At 41.7% G+C, this 14,160-nt stretch overlaps 1 long non-coding RNA gene across 1 annotated transcript; it reads right to left on the reverse strand.

The window, feature by feature from the left end:
• Positions 1 to 256: 256 nt before the first annotated feature.
• Positions 257 to 11,048, reverse strand: LOC128311673 (uncharacterized). Its single transcript, XR_008290180.1, has 3 exons — positions 10,941 to 11,048; positions 2,523 to 2,654; positions 257 to 794 (listed from the first exon to the last, which is right to left on the reverse strand). It is a non-coding gene; the product is annotated as an uncharacterized LOC128311673 (long non-coding RNA).
• Positions 11,049 to 14,160: the final 3,112 nt, after the last annotated feature.

Genomic DNA, 14,160 nt, shown 5'->3' on the forward strand with positions numbered 1-14,160 from the left:
GTTTTTATATCTTCTTTTAGACTCTGTCTCCACAGTGCAGTTTGTTTGGGATTTTTTAAATTTATTCATTCCTCAACAGATAATTGCTGATTACCTACCATGTATTCCAGGCACTGAGATATGAATCTGGTTTATGCTTAAAGTTTGGTAACAATCACAATTTTTGAAATTCTCAGATATTTTCTTCATTTACTAGAGTACTTTTTTTTTCATTAAAAAAATTCTTTTTTAATGTTTATTTATTTTTGAGAGAGACAGAGACAGAATGCAAGTGGATTAGGGGCAGAGAAAGAGGGAGACACAGAATGTGAAGCAGGCTCCAGGCTCCGAGCTGTCAGTACAGAGCCTGACGTGGGGCTCAAACTCACGAGCTGTGAGATCATGACTTGAGCCGAAGTCGGTTGCTCAACTGACTGAGCCACCCAGGAACTCCTTCATTTACTAGAGTCATTTTAAGTTGATACGATTTTGATATACAGATAGGGATGGACTTTTATACCTTTTCAACATTGAATATAATGTTCCTTAGGAGACACCTAAGTGGATCAGACCAGTGCTTTTATTTGGCCCCACATTCATCTCAGACAAGAGCACCAAGAAATGACAGGGGAGGCATATGGAAATTCTTTATGTTGTTTGCCTTGAAGTGGGTTTTTTTTCTTCTAATGTCCTTTTGATTGAATATTTGTTGTGTTGGCCAAAGTGTTAACTGCTTTACCTATATCAGTAGCGTCCAAACTACTTGCTCTGCTCTTCTTCCTGCTGCTCTGTCCACAGCAGCCAGAGACATCCTCCTAAAACATAAATCAGATCATGTTGTTTTCCTGTTCTTATCCTTGGTCAGACTTAAAATAAAATCCTGCTCCTTGGCTCACTTTCTGACCTCTTCTCCCGCCATGTGCCCCTTTGTTCATTGTTTTCCAGCAAGTCTAGCCTCAAAAACACCTAACATATTCCTGTCTCAGGATATTTGCATTTAGTGTTCGCTTTTCCTGGAACACCATTTCCCCAGATAATTACAGGGTTCACTCCTTCACTTCATTCATGTCTGTGCTCAAATGTCACCTCCCCAAGTGTACTTCCCAGGAAACTCTAATAGCACTCTTTATCACTCTTCATTCTAAAACCTAGTCTGCTTTATCTTTCTTTTCGATGCTGATCACTCCCTGGCATTCTGTGACATAATTACTCATTGATGTGTTTATTGTCTGTCTACTCTGTTCAGAGGGGAACTCCAAAAGGAGTGCGGCTGTTTCCTTCACTCTTCTGTTCCCAGCCCTTCCCCTGTGGCCCACACTAGGCACTAAATCCGTGTTGTGGGTGTTATGCTGTCCACTTTACAGAAGCAAACTTGAGGTTAGGTGAAGCTAAACGATTTGCTGGCACAGTGTGAATCCTGACTTAAAATTCCAGTCTATCTGCAAAGTTGAAGCTTTTATCTTTTGTGCCAGGCCACTTCTTCTAACACTCCTTAAGGACGCCAGCAAGGTTTTACGTTTTCTTGGATTGATAGATGAACATTATTTGCTGAATGGATTAGTGACAGTAGCATATATTTGTTGGGCATTTATTATGTGTCAGATATCTATTAGGCACTTTATATGTAGTATCTGATTTAATCACAGTATGTAAGAGATGGTACAATTATTATCTTTAATTTGTGGATGACAAAACTTAGGCACAGAAAGGCTGAGTAACCTAAGTATAAACTCACATATGTGTAAGAAACAAGCTGTTCTTGGAGGATCGAGAAGATGGCGGTGTAGGCTGATCACTTAGATTCCACCCACATCTGCCTAAATAACCCAGAAAACTGCCAGAAGACTAGCAGAATGGATTCTCAGAAGCCAAGCATACACAAGAGGCCCATGGAAGAGGGCAGGAAGGGCGGAGAGGTGGTGTGTGCTACACGGACTGGAGGGAGGGAGCCGGGGCGGTGGAGGGGCAGCCAGCCCACCCGGCAAGGCAGAGCCCCTGAGTCTGGCTTGCAGAGGCGGAGGGGTCAGACGGAGTGTGTTCTGACAGCCAGCAGGACTTAACATCTGGAACGTTATAAGTCAATAGCTCTGCTCGGAGAGTGGGAGGGATAGAGGACAACGGGAGGGAGAGTTGTTGAGCCCCGGAGGACAGAGCTCAGCTTGGTGGGGAACAAAGGTGCTGGCCAATGCCATCTCCCTCACCCATCCCCCAGCCAAAATCCCAAAGGGAACCAGTTCCCGTCACAGAACTTGCTTGCACTTTGCAAACACCCAATGCTGTGCTTCTGTGGATCCATCCCTCTGATGGGTCTGCCTGCCTCCCTCCCGGTGCTGCAGGGCCCTTTCCACAGGGGACCACCCACGGCAAAGCAAACTAAGCCTGCCCCTCCTACCCCTGTGCACCTTGCGGATACACCCCGGCTAATACACCAGATCCCATAGAAGCAGCACCACAAGCCTGGCAATGTGCAAGTAGCCCAGACAGGGGCCACACCACTCCACAGTGAGTCCTGCCTCTGGGAGAGGGGAAGATAAGGTACACACCAGTCTGACTGTGGACCCAGCGGTGGGCTGGGGGCAGACATCAGGTCTCACTGCAGCCCTGCTCACCAACACAAGTTACTCCAGACAGCACAGGGGAAGTGCCCTGCAGTTCTGCACCACTCCAGGGACTATCTGAAATGATGAAATGGAAGAATTCTCCTCAGAAGAAACTCCAGGAAGTGGCAACAGCTAACTAACGAATTGATCAAAAACAATTTAACCAATATAACGGAACATGAATTTAAAATAATAGTCATAAAATTAATCACTGGGCTTGAAAAAAGTATAGAGGACAGCAGAGAATCTATTGCTACAGAGATCAAGGGACTAAGAAACAGTCATGAGGAGCTAAAAAATGCTATAAATGAGGTGCAAAATAAAATGGAGGCGACCACAGCTCGGATTGAAGAGGCAGAGGAGAAAATCGGTGAATTAGAAGATAAAATTATGGAAAAAGAGGAAGCTGAGAAAAAGAAAGATAAAAAAATCCAGGAATATGAGGGGAGAATTAGAGAACTAAGTGATACGATGAAATGCAACAATATCTGTATAATAAGAATTCCAGAAGAGGAAAAGAGAGAGAAAGGGGCTGAAGGTGTACTTGAACAAATCATAGCTGAGAACTTCCCTGATCTGGGGAAGGCAGAAGGCACTGAAATCCAAGAGGCACAGAGAATTCCCTTCAGACGTAACTTGAATCGATCTTCTGCACAACATATCATAGTGAAACTGGCAAAAAAGAAGGATAAAGAGAAAATTCTGAAAGCAGCTATGAATAAACAGGCCCTAACATACAAAGGTAGACACTTAACAGCAGTAGCAGACCTATCTACTGAAACTTGGCAGGCCAGAAAGGAATGGCAGGAAATATTCAATGTGACGAACAGAAAAAATATGCAGCCGAGAATCCTTTATCCAGCAAGTTTGTCATTCAGAAAAGAAGGAGAGATAAAGGTCTTCCCAAACAAACAAAAACTGACGGTAGTTATCACCACTAAACCAGCCCTACAAGAGATCCTAAGGGGGATTTTGTGAGTGCAATGTTACAAAGACCACAAAGTACCAGAGACATACTACAAGCATGAAACCGACAGGCATCACAATGATTCTAAACCCATATCTTTCTATAATAACACTGACTGTAAATGGACTAAATGCGCCAACCAAAACACATAGGGTATCAGAATGGATAAAAAAATAAGACCTAGCGATTTGCTGTCTACAAGAGACTCATTTTAGACCTCAGGACACCTTCAGATGGAAAGTGAGGGAATGGAGAAATATCTATCATGCTGCTGGAAGTCAAAAGAAAGCTGGAGTAGCCATACTTATATCAGACAAACTAGACTTTAAATTAAAGGCTGTAACAAGAGATGAAGAAGGGCATTATATAATAATTACAGGGTCTATCCATCAGGAAGAGCTAACAATTATAAATGTCTATGTGCTGAATACGGGAGCCCCAAATATATAAAACAATTAATCACAAACATAAGCCACCTTATTGATAAGAATGTGGTAATTACAGGGGACTTTAATACCCCACTTACAACAATAGATAGATTATCTAGACAAAGGATCAATAAAGAAACAAGGGCCCTGAATGATACATTGGATCAGATGGACTTGACAGATATATTTAGAACTCTACATCCCAAAGCAACAGAATATACTTCTTCTTGAGTACACATGGAACATTCTCCAAGATAGATCACATACTGGGCCACAAAACAGCCCTTCATAAGTATACAAGAATTGAGATCATACCATGCATACTTTGAGACCACAATGCTATGAAGCTTGAAATCAACCACAGGAAAAAGTCTGGAAAGCCTCCAAAAGGATGGAGGCTAAAGAACACCCTACTAAAGAATAAATGGGTCAACCTTAGAGAATAAATTAAAAAATATATGGAAACAAATGAAATGAAAATACAATAATCCAAATGCTTTGGGATGCAGCGAAGGCAGTCCCGAGAGGAAAATACATTGCAATCCAGGCCTATCTCAAGAAACAAGAAAAATCCCAAATACAAAATCTAACAGCCCACCTAAAGGAAATAGAAGCAGAACAGCAAAGACACCCCAAACCCAGCAGAAGAAGAGAAATCATAAAGATCAGAGCAGAAATAAACAATTTAGAATCTACAAAAACTGTTGAGCAGATCAATGAAACCAAGAGTTGGTTTTTTGAAAAAATAAACAAAATTGATAAATCTCTAGCCAGGCTTCTCAAAAAGAAAACAGAGATGATCCAAATAGATAAATCATGAATGAAAATGGAATTATTACAACCAATCCCTCAGAAATACAAGCAAGTATCAGGGAATACTATGAAAAATGATATGCCAACAAACTGGACAACCTAGAAGAAATAGACAAATTCTCAGCACCCACACACTTTCAAAACTCAAACAGGAAGAAATAGAAAATTTGAACAGACCCATAACCTGTGAAGAAATTGAATCAGTTACCAAAAATTTCCCAACAAACAGGAATCCAGGATCAGACGGCTTTCCTGGGGAATTCTACCAGAAATTTAAAATAGAGATAATACCCATCCTTCTCAAGCTGTTCCAAAAAAACAGAAAAAGAAGGAAAACCTCCAGACTCATTCTATGAAGCCAGCATTACTTTGATTCCTAAACCAGACAGAGACCCAACAAAAAAAGAGAATGACAGGCCAATATCCCTGATGAATATGGATGCAAAAATTCTCAACAAGATACTAGCAAATCGAATTCAACAGCATATAAAGAGAATTATTCACCAAGACCAAGTAGGATTCACTCCTGGGCTGCAGGGCTGGTTCAACATTCACAAATCAATCAACGTGATACATCACATTAACAAAAGAAAAGATAAGAACCATATGATCCTGTCAATCGATGCAGAAAAAGCATTTCACAAAATTCAGCATCCTTTCTTAAAAAAATCCCTCAAGAAAGTCTGGATAGAAGGAACATACTTAAATATCATAAAAGCCACTTATGAAAAGCCCACAGCTAATATCATCCTCAATGGGGAAACACTGAGAGCTTTCTCCCTGAGATCAAGAACAAGACAGGGATGTCCACTCTCACCGCTGTTGTTTAACATAGTGTTGGAAGTTCTAGCATCAGCAATCAGACAACAAAAGGAAATCAAAGGCATCAAAATTGGCAAAGATGAAGTCTGGCTTTCACTTTGTACAGATGGCATGATACTATACATGGAAAACCCAATAAACTCCACCAAAAGTCTGCTAGAACTGATATATGAATTCAGCAAAGTCGCAAGATACAAAATCAATGTACAGAAATCAGCTGCATTCTTATACGCTAATAATGAAGCAACAGACAGACAAATAAAGAAACTGATCTCATTCACAATTGCACCAAGAAGCATAAAATACCTAGGAATGAACCCAACCAAAGGTGTACAAGATCTGTATGCTGAAAACTATAGAAAGCTTATGAAGGAAATTGAAGAAGACAGAAAGAAATGGAAAAATATTCCGTGCTCATGGACTAGAAGAATAAATATTGTTAAAATGTCAATACTACCCAAAGCAGTCTGCACATGGAATGCAATCCCAATCAAAATTGCACCAGCATTCTTCTCGAAGCTAGAACAAGCAATCCTAGAATTTGCATGGAACCACAAAAGACCCCAAATAGCCAAAGTAATATTGAAGAAGAAGACCAAAGCAGGAGGCATCACAATCCCAGACTTTAGCCTCTACTACAAAGTTGTAATCATCAAGACAGTATGGTATTGACACAAAAACAGACACAGAGACCAATGGAATAGGATAGAATAGAATAGAAACCCAGAACTAGACCCACAAAAGTATGGCCAACTAATCTTTGACAAAGCAGGAAAGAATATCCAATGGAAAAAAGACAGTCTCTTTAACAAATGGTGCTGGGAGAACTGGAGAGCAACATGCAGAAGAAGGAAACTAGACCACTTTGTTACACCATTCACAAAAATAACTCAAGATGGATGAAGGACCTGAATGTGAGACAGGAAACCATCAAAACCCTAGAGGAGAAAGCAGGAAAAGACCTCTCTGACCTCAGCTGCATCAATTTCTTATTTGACACATCCCCAAAGGCAAGGGAATTAAAAGCAAAAATGAACTGTTGGTACCTCATGAAGAGAAAAAGCTTCTGCACTGCAAAGGAAACAATCAACAAAACTAAAAGTCAACTGACAGAATAGGAAAAGATATTTGCAAATGACATATCGGACAAAGGGCTAGTATCCAAAATCTATAAAGAGCTCACCAAACTCCATACCTGAAAAGCAAATAATCCAGTGAAGAAATAGGCAGAAAACATGAATAGACACTTTTCTGAAGAACACATCCAGAAGGCCAACAGGCACATGAAAAGATGCTGAACATTGCTCCTCATCAGGGAAATACAATTCAAAACCACACTCAGATGTCACCTCCCACCAGTCAGAGTGGCTAAAATGAACAAATCAGGAGACTATAGATGCTGACGAGGGTATGGAGAAATGGGAACCCTCTTGCACTGTTGGTGGGAATGTGAACTGGTGCAGCCTCTCTGGAAAACAGTGTGGACGTTCCTCAAAAAATTAAAAACAGATCTACCCTATGACCCAGCAATAGCACTGCTGGGAATTTACCCAAAGGGTACAGGAGGACTGATGCATAGGGGCACTTGTACCCCAATGTTTATAGCAGCACTTTCAACAATAGCCAAATTATGGAAGGAGCCTAAATGTCCATCTACTAATGAATGGATAAAGAAGTTGTGGTTCTTATACACAATGCAATACTACGGGGCAATGAGAAAGAATGAAATATGGCCTTTTGTAGCAATGTGGATGGAACTGGAGAGTGTTATGCTAAGTGAAATAAGTCATACAGAGAAAGACAGATGCCATATGTTTTCACCCTTATATGGATCCTGAGAAATTTAACAGAAGACCATGGGGAAGGGGAAGAGAAAAAAAAAAGAGGTTAGAGAGGGAGGGAGCCAAAACATAAGAGACTCTTAAAAAGTGAGAATAAACAGGATTGATGGGGGTGGGTGATGGGTACTGAGGAGGGCACCTGTTGGGATGAGTACTGGGTGTTGTATGGAAACCAATTTGACAATAATTTCATAGTTTAAAAAAACAAGCTGTTGTTTTTAAAAATTTATTTATTTATTTATTTATTTACTTATTTATTTATTTAGAGACGGTGTGTGTGCGCGCGTGCGAGTGGGGGAGGGGCAGAGAAAGGTTGGAAAAGGGAAAATCCTAAACAGGCTCTACACCGTCATCACAGAGCTTGACCCTGTCACCATGACCCTGGGATCATGACCTGAGCTGAAATCAAGACCTGAGCTGAAATCAAGATTCAGATGCTTAACTTACTGAGCCACCCAGACAATGCAAGGACCTCTTCTATCCACTGAGCTCAATGTTTCTGAACCTTTTTGTCATTATCACCTGCTTAATGAATCCTTTTTAGGTCTTTTCTTTCCTAATTGTCTCACTTCCTAAGAGATTTTATTTCCACAGAAATGTGTATCTGTTTATATCTTGTATGTCTATCTGAACTTTGTACATAAAAAGGGTAAGATGTTTTTGCCTCCTCTCAAGAAAAAACTTTTACTCTATCGTCTAGGCTGATCTGCCCCTTGCTGCCTTCCCTCATCCACAGCAGAGGCCTGGCATAGAGTTCTATGATTAATTTTATGCACTGCATCATTATCAGTGGTTTATTTCTGTCTCCTTTTAATATTTTGCTAATCCTTGAAGGGCAGGAGCTCTGTGTGTTTCAGCCTCACATCCCAGAATGAAGCACAGAGTAGGCTCACTTAATGACTTAAAAAATTTTTTTTAACATTTATTTATTTTTGAGAGACCGAGAGAGTGAGCGGGAGAGGGGCAGAGAAAGAAGGAACCACGGGATCTGAAGCAGGCTCCAGGCTCCGAGCTGTCAGCACAGAGCCTGACGCAGGGCTCGAACTCCCGAACTGTGAGATCATGACCTGAGCTGAAGTCAGATGCTTAACCAACTGGGCCACCCAGGCACCCCTCACTTGATGATTGCACAGTACTATTCACTTTTCTTCAACAGCCTGCAGTGGATGTGTCCTGCAGGCATGGATCTAAGCTGCTGGAGCAGATCTGGCTTTCTTAATGGCAGGTGAGTGCTGTTCACTCTGCTCCAACCATAAGCATCAGCATCAGTCGATTGCTTCTTCCTGCATCATCTCGGGACAGCAGTGACAAGGGTACTCAGGCACTAGAGTCTGCAGCAGGTTTCCTGGCAACAGAGGTGAGGTCAGCGTGTCTTGGAACACAATAGGCTTTTAAATATCATGGAGTGCCTGGAGAATGCACTCACGGAAGGTTCCTATCTGGAGGAGATGAACGAAATCATACCTGTCTCTCCCCATGGCATTCCACAGTTGTAGTGAGAAGAAGGAAGAGGCCAAGGGTTGGAATGAAGAAATAAATTCCTTCTTTCATCTTTGGATGTTCTATCTCTAGGCAGCCCTCAACCTAGGGTTTTGTTTTATTATTAGCAGGACATTTGCAAGTTCTCCCTGAAGCAGAAACAGCTCCGGGTTTTTCTGCTGTGGTTCCAGTCTTGATGTGGATGTGTTCTTACCATGTGATGTCTGCTCTTTCCCCTCCAGTTTCACTCCCCCCTCCCTTCTCCATCCTGCACTCTGCCTGGGCAGGCAGACCTGTGTGGACCACATCAATGGTTCCCCTTGCCATTTGACTTTCAGCTGGATTTTGCTGATGGGGAGCCCTGACCAGAAATCAAAGGAGGGGAGGCGGGAGGTTGCCTTTGCTGAGGACCTTTTACGCTGGGTCACTGTGGGCTGACTACATCCTTTGGCTGGGCCGCAACTCCTTTCAAAATGTCCGTCTTGCTGCGACTCTCTTTTTTTGGGCCCAGGTAACTACTTCCTTTCTTGTCCCTTTAGGCCTGCAGGTGTTTATTAATCATGTCTTCTGCCTATTGTATTTATTATGATTTGACAACTTGGGACCTTGTGAATCTGAGGAGAGGGTGGGACTGCCCTTCTTAGAATTAGCTAATTCTTTGAGATAATAAAAGACATGCGTGGGCCATGCCTTTTCTGTGTCCTTACCCCCAGCACCTTCTTGTATAAGACTCCTGTAGTCAGAGGCACTGTCCGTCTGCCCCAAATATCCCAGGACCAGGTACCAGGCAACTAGGACCTACTTCTACAGTGCAGAGCCCACCAAAATTTTTTAAACTGTCCAATCCTAAACTTGCTGAGCCTGCTTGCACTGCCTCACCTGTTCCTGAAGAAACCACAATAAATGCTCTTGCCCATGCTTTCCTCCTGCCCTCTCTGTGTCCTGACTGATGCTGGTGCTTCCCGTGTGGCTCCCCCATGAACTGGCATACCCCTTCCTCTTGGGAACTGCGAATCACAGATTAGCTTTTCGGTGGTAGTCATTGAGTCTGTTGGTCTCCCCACAACTGTATACAAACAAAATCCTGGGTACATTTTAAAACGGGGTGGCCTCTTTAGTTTCTCTACACCCTTTGTACATTGTCCCTTTAGTAAACCCTCCTTCAGTTATCTTATTTGATGTGCTGTCTCTCTTCTGCTGTGACCCTGACTGAGACCCTGTGCATGTTTACTGGACTCTGAGAGTCAGGGACAGGCAGAGGGAAGAGATCCAGGTCCACACAGCCAGAGACTTATGTTTTGATATATCTGGACTTGATCCACTGTCCTTTTATTGACCCTGGCAAATACTTAGTGCCTAGCACAATGCATGGCACCCAATATGGTGCTTGTTGTAGACTGGAATTAATGTCTTCCTTTTGATGTCCCACTCTGTCCCATACTGTACTGAAATATATCATGCATAACCCAGTACAAGTCAAATCGGTCATCATATTTTAGTGCTGGAAGGAATTTTGGAGATAATTAAACTCTTCCTTATTTCCCTAGTTAATAAATAAATAAATATAAAGACACAGAAGGAAAAGGGCCTCAGTTTCGAGGTAGAGTCAGGACCAGAGCTCCAGTCTCCTGATCAGTATTTTTTACACTGTTCAGGTATAGCGATTGCAGTAATACTCCCCAAATTTTGTGCAGATAGACTGGTGCTAGGCCCTGTGTGAAGCAGGTCTTTATATTAACTCGTTCAATCCTCACCCAACTTTTTAAAATTCCTATTGGTATTAGCCTTGTCTTACATATGAAGCATAGAGAGGCTAATAAGTAACTTATTCAAGGTCATCCAGCTGGCAAATGGTAGACTAGGTTCCAAATCGGGCAGTCTGGCTCCAGAGCCTTTGTTTTGGCCCCGGTGCTCTATACATTTACATTTATATCCTTTTAATTTGGCCTGTCTCTCTCTGTCATGTAAGGGCTGGACACCAGTGTCCTTTTTTTATGCATAGGGGACTTACCGTATTCCCTGGTAGACCCCAGGTGGTCAGCCATTACTGACCAGTTGCTTGCACAAAAATCCTCTGAGCTTCTCTGTTGAACTCTTGGATTCAGTCAGCAATTGTTTGGTGGCTCTTGTTTGTTTTTCTGTATTATCCTCTGGCCCCAAGTAACCTTCACTGACTGAACTGAGGAAGTCTCCCTGGAGCAGAGAAATCCAGCCAGCTGATTTCAGCATACACTTTCCCCTGGGCCCGAGGTCTGCCTTGGAGCCAAACATGGGCATGACTAGAAGGGGTGTTTTCCTCTTGTCAAAAAGGGAGACTGGCATTTTTACATGTCTTGTATTACAAAATTTGTTGCAATAAGGCAATTTAATTAGCACAGCAGTTTGAGGTTTTAATAGTTACTGTATTTAAGCTATTTCTCTGGCACCCCTGCTGTTTTATGAGGCTATAATTTGGCTCCCAAATGGAGAAACAACAAGGCCAAATAAAGCAAAAAGATGGCAGTGTTATTCTGGAGGTTAAGCTCCTGCTCAGCCCAAAGCAAGGTACCAGTGAAGCAGGGCAACCATCTCTGCTGGCTTCCTCCAAGGACACTCTAATTGTTCGGTGTGTTTCATTGGGTCATTTGCTAAGAATTACATTGCACAACTATTGCATCCAAAGCTCAGAGAGGATAAGGGACTTGCAAGGACTTGAATTTAGGTTGGTTTGTTTCTGTATAACCTAACAGGCAAAAGTGTAAGCAGTGATGCAATTGTGAGAACTATATGGTATCCATGTAGAAAAAGATGGTGCCCAGTTTTCACAGAGCAGAAGATGTGGGAACCATGTGGTATCCACACAGGAAGGATGGGACCCAGTTTTTTTTTTTGTTTGTTTTGTTTTTTGTTTTTGATGTAAAGGATGTGGAACCATACACTGTCTGTACAGGAAGAAGTAGAGAATGTGAAACCATATGATGCCCATGCAGGAAAGGATATAGACCAGTTTTCCTGGTACAGAGGATGTGAAAACCATGTGTTATTTATGTGGAAAGAGTGGAGTCCAGTTTTTCTGGTGTAGAAGATGTGGAACCATAGTGTCTGTATGGGAATGGATAGGGTCCAGTTTTCCTGGAGCAGAGGATGTGGTGTCTGTGCAAAATGAGTGGGAACAGTTTTCTTGGAGCAAATGGTATCTGTTTTAATAAACTTGGTATTAAGAATTGAGTGTTGGCATGAGGGTTTCACCAAGAAGAGACTGGATAAGGTGGGCCCTCAAAACCTGGAGGTTTATGGTATCATATAGGTAACATTGTATTATATTGGATGCAGTGTTTGTGGTTAAGATCAGAATCAGGGAAAAAGCATAATAGTAGTCATCTTTTGAGCTCCCAAGAAGGGCTAGGCCCTGTGCTAAGTGTTTGAATATTCATATAATCCTTGCATCAACCCTTGAGATAGGTGCCATTATTTAGCCTATTTTAAAGATAAAACTGAGGTTGATTAATCCACTGAAATGCTAAGCACCTGCTGGGCAGTCAGGACACAGTAGTTAACAATACAAAGAGATTACTTTCAAATAGTCACAGGGCAGATAAATGGTGGGGGGTGGGGGATGTAGACTTAAGTACTTTTTTGTCTAATTCTAATGTCTATGTTAATTAGAACTGTTATTTAGTAGCCGTGTGATTTCAGAACAGGAATCTAACCTTATTGTTCAATTCCCTTACCTATAAACTGGGGGTAATAATACCCAATTTATAATAGTGAAGTGAAGATTGAAAGAAGATAAACTATCTGCCAAGTAATGGATGATAAAGGAATTTTGGTTCCCTCTCTTCTCTGCCGGTTTGAGGTTCTGAATGATTTTGTTCCAGTGTTCTAGATGATGATGGTTTTGACAAAATGCAGCTTCCATGCCCCCAGCACTTTTCTGAGGTTCCACTTTATCCTTGTTTTCCAACCAAGACACCTCTACGAACTGTGTAGATTTCACTGAATCTGTGAAAAGGACATTGTTTCTATTGGTGGTTTGTGTTGTGGTAGACAGATTTCTAAGATAACCTCCAGTAATCCCCACCTCCTGGTATTCACTTTATTCTATGATACTCTTCCCTGACTGTAGGATTGATACAGTGACTTGTTTAACCAATAGTATATGGCAAAGGTGATGAGAACACTTCTGTGGTTGATTACAGAAGACTGGCTTTCATCTTGTTAGCAGAACCCTATTACCTTTTGTCTTTCAGGCTTCCAGAAATCAAGCTGCCATGCTGGAGAAGTCCACATGGCAAGGAACTGAGGGTGACCTTGGCCAATAGCTCTCAAGGAACTGCATCCTACCAGCTGCTATGTGAATGATTTTGGAAGCGGGTCCTTCCCCAATTGGACCTTGAGATTGCTATAGTTCATTGGGCACCTTAATTGCAGCGTATGAGACTCCAAAGTAGAAGTCTAGCTATGTTGTGTCTAGATACCTGACTCATGTGAACTGTGGAATGATAAATGTGTGTTGTCTTAGCTGCTGTTTAGGGGTAACGTTTTATGCAGCAAAAGGTAAAAAAAAATGCACTTTTAAAATAGGGGATAAGAGATATGTGTTACATTAATTTCTGTTATATTTAAGTCTTTAGGCCTTGGCTGGCCATGCAAGAAAGTTGTTGTCTATTTGTTTCTTTTTTAAAAAAATTTTTTTTAACGTTTATTTTTATTTTTGAGACAGAGAGAGACAGAGCATAAACGGGGGAGGGTCAGAGAGAGAGGGAGACCCAGAATCTGAAACAGGTTCCAGGCTCTGAGCTGTCAGCACAGAGACTGACGTGGGGCTCGAATTCACAGACCACGAGATCATGACCTGGGCCGAAGTCAGACGCTTAACCAACTGAGCCATCCAGGTGCCCCTATTTGTTTCTTTTTTTTTTTTTTAACTGGAATGTGCTTTCAAAGAAACCATACAGTTTTGCTACGAGCCTCAATTAAGATTCTATATTCCATAATTTGACTTTCTGCTTTTCTCATCTCTGCTTTTCTTTGAGTCAGGAGTGATAAGCCTCTGTGTGGATGATCAGTATAACTAAAAGATATGCAAGACAAATATATAACTTTAACTTATTAATACACATTAAGAAATTCAGGAAAATTCTTGATGTCCTTGATGGTCATGAGACCAGATTTTTCTTTTTCCTAGTGGCTAACCCACATCGTTATCAGATGGTCCATTCATCGATGCTCTGTCTTGACAAATATTTGCA

Source organism: Acinonyx jubatus, chromosome D1, assembly GCF_027475565.1.
Source record: "Acinonyx jubatus isolate Ajub_Pintada_27869175 chromosome D1, VMU_Ajub_asm_v1.0, whole genome shotgun sequence".
Classification (NCBI taxonomy): domain Eukaryota; kingdom Metazoa; phylum Chordata; class Mammalia; order Carnivora; family Felidae; genus Acinonyx; species Acinonyx jubatus.